The sequence below is a fragment of the Athene cunicularia genome, assembly GCF_003259725.1.
Source record: "Athene cunicularia isolate RWA chromosome 5 unlocalized genomic scaffold, athCun1 chr5_part2, whole genome shotgun sequence".
Lineage (NCBI taxonomy): Eukaryota > Metazoa > Chordata > Aves > Strigiformes > Strigidae > Athene > Athene cunicularia.
Genome location: NW_020799102.1, coordinates 4,041,622 through 4,050,477, shown reverse-complemented (window position 1 = coordinate 4,050,477; position 8,856 = coordinate 4,041,622). Strand labels below are relative to the sequence as shown.

Genomic DNA, 8,856 nt, shown 5'->3' with positions numbered 1-8,856 from the left:
TTTTTTTTTTTTTTTTAAAAAGAAAGATGCTATTTGATGAAAATTGATACTTGGCGTTTTGCATTTCCACCAGGGAAACATAAGGTAGTTAAATTTTTTAATTATACAAGCAGATGAAAGGTTGTCTCTTTCTAATAAGGAAGTTATAAGTGGTTCCTATTCAGGACTAAAATCTGTTGGATTCTCCTGTTGGATTTTTTTGGTAGAATTGTGTCAATGCTTATATATTAGGCAGATAAGAAATCCTGTAGTAACGTCACCGGCAGAAATATAGTATGCAGTTTTACAGGAACATGTTAAAATTGACTGTAATAAAATCCAACAAAATTATGTCTTGAAATCGCATTCTATTTAAAGCTGTATTGTCTCTTAATAGTGTGGAAAACATTGAATGCTAGTTTGTCCATTAATTGCACAATATAGCTACTTAGTCTTTAAATAGAAACTACTTGAATGCTATTAGTGAATCAAAATTAAAAGAGGTGGGATCTCTAGCAATGCAGAATAATGTTCTTTATTCTTTTATATGACACAGAAAGCTTTTTAATGGGCTTTCATTTATTAAAAAAAAAAAAAAAAGGTTGTTCTGTATTTTTGTAATTCCTCCTATTTTCTTAGTATATATATTCACTGCAGAGTGAACGGGTAGAGTTCTTGCTCCTAACCCTTTTCTCATTTACCTACAAAGCATTCTCATTCAGATTTGGAAGAATTTTCAACTCAATCAACTCCCTTTTCTGGGTGTATAGCCTATTAGCTCTATAAGAAGTATCACCTGATCAGGCTCACCAGATTTATGTGTTGACATTCGGTTAGTTTCCCCAACTGACTTCCTGTGTCTCATCCCCAGAAACCTCTCCTTAAGAGGTTTTAATGTCTGCAGTATTGCTCTCCATTACTGGGTGACCTCCAGAAAGACACAATACTGAATCTTTGCTACTGCAACTGCTTTTCATATTTTTCATGAACAAGCAGAAATGGAAAAAAGCATTCACAAACATGGAAGATAAATAACGGTTGCTGTTATGTCCTGATTTATACTTGCCATATTCAAACCTCTTGACAAAGACATTAGTGTTGTTTTAGAGAAGAAGGAAACAAGGTTCAGAGTTACATAGTAGGAGCAGTGACAGGTCTGAAGCAGGACTCCTTTCCTTTGGGCTCCCAAGCTAGTGGCCTAGCCAATGTCTGCAGGCTGGTTAGCTCCAGACTGATAAAATCGCTATCACCCTAATAGCCTGGTATTAACTCATATTAGCATTTTTGTTCCTTAAACCATCTCAGACAGAAAAAAAACCCCCACCAACAGTCTAGCCCATGGCAGCATGAAAACTGGATTACAAGAAGGAAATAAAGCAAAGTAGGGGAATCAGAGAGAATTTTTAATCTGCCAAAGAAGCATACTTAAAAAAAAAAATAAAAATCTTTTAGGTGTTCAAGGTGATAGATTTTCAAATCATGAAGTTCATTTTCATAGTGCTGAATGAATTTCCAGTTGGGTAACTGGCAGGGCATGCTGAGGTCTGAAAGAACTACTTTTAAAAATGTGTTGTCTTTGGGAGGTCGAATGTGTTTTTCCTTAATTTCCATTAGATTCTAAATCAATTTATTTAACTGGCTGATATTTTTGGCATTTGTGTGGACTTTCTGCTCATATTACTGAGCCTAACTTAAAGACATGAAGCAATGCAGTAAAAATAAATAAATTAGGGCATTAGGGGAAAAAAAAATCTTGATTATAAGAAAGTGAGGTGTGGTCCTGTGTGCTCTTTGCACTGACTGTTACAGGGAGTTGTTTATTTTAGAGAGAAGGCGTTGTTCTTGCTAAGGATAACCTGAGCACATAGTCTTCCTCTGTGTCTGCACAACTACAACCCTCCCCCCTTCATTGAAAGACTAGCATCTTGGTTGTGGGAAGGCAGTTCACTAAGAATCAGTGCCAGAAAACAGGATGAAAGCAGAAAAAAATGTACCACTGACACAAACTGTTTCTATTCATGTTTGGGAAGCACATAGATGAGAAGAAAAGATAATTGGCTGAGAGAAACAGATAAAAATGGTATTTTCTTGCTTTACCTTCTATATTTAGAACACAATACTGTTAATCAAGATATAATTATGAACTATGTCTATTAATTCAAACAATAGAAGCCAATACAAAAGTAACAAACAGTGAATCACTTATTTTTTCTCTAAGTGGAATTGTCCCTGTTCACAATTACTCTTGCATAGTGTGCTTCATTTGTAAAACTGCTTTTTCTGAGTTTCTTTATTAGGATTTCAGTTATTGATAATGGTCCCAATTCTTCTTTGAATTCCAGCCAAACAAGCCATTGACTTCAGGGAGGTTGCATGAAAACTCAGAGGAGCATTTGGCAGAGTGCTTTGTAGTCAAATTCCAGTGGTTAAATAAGTCTGCTTGTTCATTTGATATGTTTATAAATGAAACACATAGGTCAAATTTTCAAAGGTCTGTAAAGCAGTTGAGCTGAGTTAAATGACCTGCTCACCTGGAAAAAACCCACAGCTGCCTATGCAAATCATTTGATTGTGTGCTATTTGCCAGTGTGCGCATTACTATATATACTTAAGGTATACAAGCAATTTGTTAGGCTTATGTCCAGCTTTTGCAGTGTTGTTTTTTTAATATAAAAATCAGGACTGGGGAATACTTTCCATTCTAATTTTTGTTATCATGTATTTTAATACACAAAGTGATGCAAGGGGTCTCTTCTAAGTTTCCAGGTATTTGGGTGCACAGAGTTCTGTCCTTGCCCTCCCTTGCTGCATGTATTTCTCTTGCTTGGTTATCTAGTTTTTCTTCAGCAGCCACAGCTAGGCAGAGTAGCATCATTTATCACTATACAGAGTCTGTTTTAAGTTTTCTGTTTCTGTTCCAAATATAAATCTCTGGAATAGCATAGTCTTGCATGCATCAGGCAGTTGTCCTACTGAAATAGCCCGCAATGGTCTTTCTCAGCATGCAGGGTCTTTGAAGATCAAATAAGAAAGGTCAGTCTTTAAGTAACTTAAGCAATGATGTTATCGTGAAAGGGTCAGAATTGGTCTAGCAGTCTTTTCGGAGAGTGACTCCTGGGTCACTGGCTACTGTGTTGCAGGTTAGCTCTCTGGCTTCCATCGGTGGTGTTTACAGCTGGAACTATCTATATTTATAGGCATTGTGACTTGAATGTCACATGCTGTCTTTGTACAGTATACTCTATTTTGGGAAGGATAGTGATTGATGTGTCCATAGCTTTATCCAACACGGAAGGCTGTTTACATTATGTTTCCCATGCTAATTCCTTCGCCCTTTATATTTGCTGCTTTATTAAAAAGAGCCTAAACCCCCTATTTCATGTGACGTGTACACATTTAATGGCCTCAGAATATTTGGATAGGTGGGAGGCAGCATTCCTGTTTCCTAGGAAATGCTGAATTTAGTAAAATGAAGCAACTTCACCCCACTTGATAGTCTCCTTGTAAAATACATTATAAACATTATTGAAAATCAGATTTGTCCCTGGTATTAGGACACAGAAGAGATGGGAAGAGGTGTTTTCTAGGAGCAGTTTTTTTGTGTGTGCGTTACTGACTGGAAGAGAACAGTGAGGCACAACTGTTTGAATCTAGTAATTTAACACTATCCATTTCTGGAAGAGTCTTGGAGAGAGTTCTGCATGAATGAATCCTTGAGAAAGTTATGGTTTCTGTGTTTTTACAGTGAATTAAATTTTTTCTTAAAATATGCATGATTTACAAAACATTTTAAAATGCTATTTTTGCTTCCATTTTATAATATTTGTCTTCACAGATAAGCTTTTGGGTGTTTCTTGGTGCACTATATCAGACGTGAAGACCATTTTGAGGAAAATAAATCTGATGTTTTCCTGTAGCCCTGACCAACACTGTAGTCTGGATTTGCAGTAATTATTTCTCAGTATAATTGCTGAAATTTCTTTCTCATGAATTCTAAGGGTATATAACAGCCTGCCTTATAAATATGTATAAATAAATATATATAAGTCTTATATCACAGAGGCACTCAGAGGTTTTTAATTATGTCACTTTGTATGGCTATAGACGTTTCAAAGCTCTCCTTTGTGCTCTCTGTTATAAACATATTTTATTTCTTTTGAAGTCTGTGTGATATACATACTAGCAATTAAAAACCCAGCTCAGGCTTTGAGACACAAGGTCTTCTTAATTAAAACTCAAACAAAAGCTACAAGCAAAAGCCCCACTATATGATTAAGGTCTAAAGTGTTATGATACATTAGAATCATTGCTAACTGCTAGGATTTAAAAAATCAATACACAGGAAATAGGATCAACTGGTTCCAATTAGTGAAACCAATCAAAGCATCCAACAAAACATAACAAAACAATGCAACCCAGAACCCCTACTCCTAAATCCTTAAGAAATTGGTCCTGATTAGAAATATACCACAGGCTATAAAGGTTTCTTATCACGTATTTGTTACCATGATCCAGTGAAGTGATATGTTTAGCTTTATGTTGTAGATCTCCAAATCAGAGACATATTTTTGTTTTGCCATTTCTCAAGCCATTAGCATTTTGTGCAATGTCTTACAAAAGCTACGTTTCCAGGTCTAACCTGACCTTCTAAATTTAGTGGTACCTTTCTGAATGACTGAATATTTCATAAGCACTTTCAGCAGTTAATGTTTGCATATTTTTTAGTCTGATTTGCTTGAAGAAGGTAATGGATTCCAAAATAAAAAATATTTTGGCTATATTTACCATGCTTCATTGTATCTATTTGTTATGATTAAGATACTGATACAATTAGACTAATCAAAGCGTGAACTAGATTGAATTATGTGGTCTTATGTCATCTTGTCTTTTTTTGATATGAAACACTTTTCTCCAGATTCTGGATTTAAATAGACAGACCCTGAAGTGTACAGACAGAGGGTGGTTCTGTGGAAATGAATGGGACTGCTCACTGTACAAAGTGCTATTATTTAAATTATGTACATGTAAGTCTTGGCAGGCTCGAAGCTGTACTTAGTGAAAAAAAAAAAAAAAAAGAGTAAACATTTTTGTTGCTCTGGTCTTTTGGTCAGAGGGTCATATTTCAGTAGCACCTACCACAATCATGCCTGCTTCTAATGTTAAAAGTTAATGGCTATTACCATTTCTAGTTCTTAAAACTCCACAACTATAAATTACATTGTAATCAACCTTTCACATAAATCAAGTTCACCATATTTTTGAATACATTTTATAAATAATATCAACCAGGGTCCGTGCCATATATTTCCAGGCACACAATGAATTTGTTACTCACTGCAATCACATGTATCCGTATATTTTTTACCTTACAAGTGTATGTTTCTAAGCTTAACAATTCCAGGCTAAATATATGAACTAAATATATACTACACTGAAATCAATGGGACAGTTCACTTACATGATGTGGTCTGTGGAACTCTGTCCCAAATAGTGTACTAAGACATAATATCATCTGTTCATGAGAAAAAGGAATAAGAAGGATAATGATAAGGATGCTGAGGCCCTGGCACAGGCTGCCCAGAGAAGCTGTGGCTGCCCCCTCCCTGGAAGGGTTCAAGGCCAGGTTGGACGGGGCTTTGGGCAACCTGGGCTGGTGGAAGGTGTCCCTGCCCATGGCAGGGGGAGTGCAAATAGATGATCTTTAAAGTCCCTTCCAACCCAAACCATTCTATGATTCTATTTTCAGTTGCCATTTAGTTTTTTAGCAGAAAAAGGATTGAATATAAACTAAAAAGTACAAGTAAGTTTTTCATATTTTCTTTGAAAATTTGCTATTTTCTTCTGTTGGTAGGCTGTTTTGATATTGTATATACGTATTTTTAATTTTCATTATATCAGTAATTTTTTAAAAATAAATACAGAATCTTTAGTTGTAGTCAAATGACTTTTATGTTGAAGTATATCACCACTTGGAACTTAAGGCCTTCTCTTCTGACAGTGGATGTCAGTGGCAAATATCCTTTTGACTCAAGTCCCAGCTTAGTCACCAATGAAGTTGCTTACCTTTAGCAAAATAAACTCCTACAGAAGACAAATATACAAGTTCATATGAAAAAGCAAGTGCATATGTAGGAGTCTGTACTGCTAAAACAAGGGTAGAAGCTCTGTTTCTTCTGTTTCATCATCAGTGCTTTTGGCTTTTTGTTGCTGTAGATATATAAAGTCAAATTCTATCAAATTAATGAATGTGTTTTTCTAGAAAGATGCATATAGACACAGTACTGAAAGGGCTGAAATTTTCTGATTGATTTGGATTTTGTGGAAACCTGTACCTGTACTTTATCAGGAGTTTCATATTAAGAAAATCTTTGATTTATTGTCAAATATAAAGAACATATTATCCTGTAGTGTTCTGTCTCTATGGATACTGAGCAACCTGGGGAAGGGTGTAAGGAAAGGGCAAACATACAGTATTATTTCCTCAATTCTCTTCCAATTTCCCACGGAATATGATTAATGGGCTTCTTGATTCAGAGGTGGTACATTTGGGTTTAATGGCCCTTGATAGAATTATCATCTATGAATATGTCCAATCGCTTTTGAACCCTTTAATAGACAGCTGGAAAGTCTGTGGGGATAAGCTCAGCAGTTAACAATATGCTGTATATTTGAACCTAGTACTTTGTAGGTGTCCCTTAAATCTTGTATTATAATGAATAGGGAATGGTTGTTCTCTGCCCGTCTTCTGTTACACTACATTCAGTTGACTCTTCAGGTTTAAAAGTAAAAATATAGTTATTCATTCCTTACATCATGCCTCTCTGCAGTTAATTTGGAAATAAACCTTTTGCACACAGTATCCCTATTCTGAGCAACATCAAACTTTGGCGCTGATTAATGAGAACCTATGTGGCAATCCTTTTCACCTCAGTTGGTTTTAAACTCCCTTTCTGAATAGGGACTCGGTCTTGAGGTGGGGTCCTGGTGTACGGATGTTCTGTGGAAACAAGAGCATGCTGATTATATCAAAGATACCAGATTTTTTTTGTTTGTTTAAGAGATACATAAAAATACCTTACTGGGAACTTAACAAACTCTGGACCCAGAGATGGTTCAGAAATGTCATATGTAAAACTTAAGGAACATAGTATTACTACTCAGAAAAAAATGAAATATGAGCACTTTGGGGAAACTCACATGCAACTGAGAATAGCAAGAACATAATGTGCAACCTGACACAGCTGCTGTCTCAAAAGCCTAAGCTCAGTGAGGAACAGAAGAAGAAATACGGGAAGGGTTGTCCTTGTTCTGTTTAAACAAGTTGACCCTTTGGAAGAGGTTAACTATCAGTATTTTTTTCAAGAGGTCTTGATTTGTCTAACTGTGTCATCTCACTTCAGATCTGACCGATGACATCTGACAGTTTTCTGCCAAAGGGCAGATCTAGCCAAACTGGGCTCATTTTCCTTGTTTTCACCTCTGCCTGCCAACATTAAAGTGATTTCAGGCTAATAGGGATCCCCTTGCTCCAATCAGGTCATTCATGATACCACCTCCTTACTTGGTGGGTGAATTGGTCTCAATACACCATCTCCCTTCTGTCTCTCCCCTGGATATTTATTTTGGATTAAAGTAATTTCTCTCTTTTCCACTCCCACCAAATTTTTTTTGGTTCTGGCATGATTTGCCAATAGAGAAAATTTTCAAAAATGCTAAAAAGATGAAGTCTCATCAATTAAAATGAATATATGAATTGTAAAGCAAATTGAGAGAGCTATATTGAAGCAGTTTCCATAGGAAACTTGTCTGAACAGAGAAAACAGAAATAGAAACCTATTAAGGACATAGTCTGTCCTGATTCCATGATTTCATTGTAGGTATTACCCTCTGTGTTAATAAAATTAATAGATTTATACCCAGGCAGCTTGATAAGAAGTGGTTCTTTGTCATTAACACTGAAATCCTGTTATTATATACATATTTTTTCTTACCCTTTTTTCTTTACATTCCTGTTAGTTTGACCCACATATGCTAATATTTATCTTGGTCTGCATCAACAGAATTAACAAAGTTTAATGTTAGTCATGTTGTCACAAATGTTCTTTAAGAGTTATACAAGATTAAGCAGAGACCTGCTCAATATCTGTTTAAAATTTGTTGCTCTGTAGATAGCAGTAATGAGAGGGCTAACACACTCATGTTGGGAGTGAATCCTCATGTCTATTAAGATTTGTTTGAATAGGTTTCCATCACAACAGGTGCACAATTATTTTATGAGTAAAATATTATCAGCCTTCCAAATTAGCCAGGGCAAAATGCAAGTTGTCTGATTAAATAATCAAACCCAATACTTAAAATGCACTTGATTTCCACAGGAATTTTAAGATGCTAAGTCCCAGTCTATCAGTGAAACTGTGATTGTTTGCAGCATGCAAGTAGCAGCTTGTAGAGTATCCTGTTTGGTATGTTTTACATAATTCATCCTACATTATACAAGACAAAACTGCTAAAAAAGCATATAATAATAGGTTTTACTTCTAGTCAAACAATTTTAATCTACCAATGAAGGTATTATACTGTGCATTCAAATCAGAAAAAAAGTGGGCCTCTAATGGGAAATAGTTTGAAAGTGTTCTGCATTCAATTAAGAGGCACATCAGTTTAGAAATAAAAAACCCTGTGTTGTTCTTTAAATAATTTAGTTTATGAAGGGGGAGGGAAAAAAAGGAAAATCCTCCAAATCTGAAGTGCAGTTTGCAGTGTGGAGATCACATATGTCACCAGTTATTGAAAAGCTCAGTAAACACAATGACTCAGAGACCCAAGAAATGGGTAAAGTCTGAAACAGTAGTTTCACCACGAATGGAAAACAGCAAT

At 35.6% G+C, this 8,856-nt stretch overlaps 1 protein-coding gene across 7 annotated transcripts in view; it reads left to right on the top strand.

Moving 5' to 3' along the window:
• Positions 1–8,856, top strand: part of SOX6 (SRY-box 6) — a 322,621-nt gene that overhangs the window by 148,302 nt on the left and 165,463 nt on the right. The window lies entirely within an intron of this gene.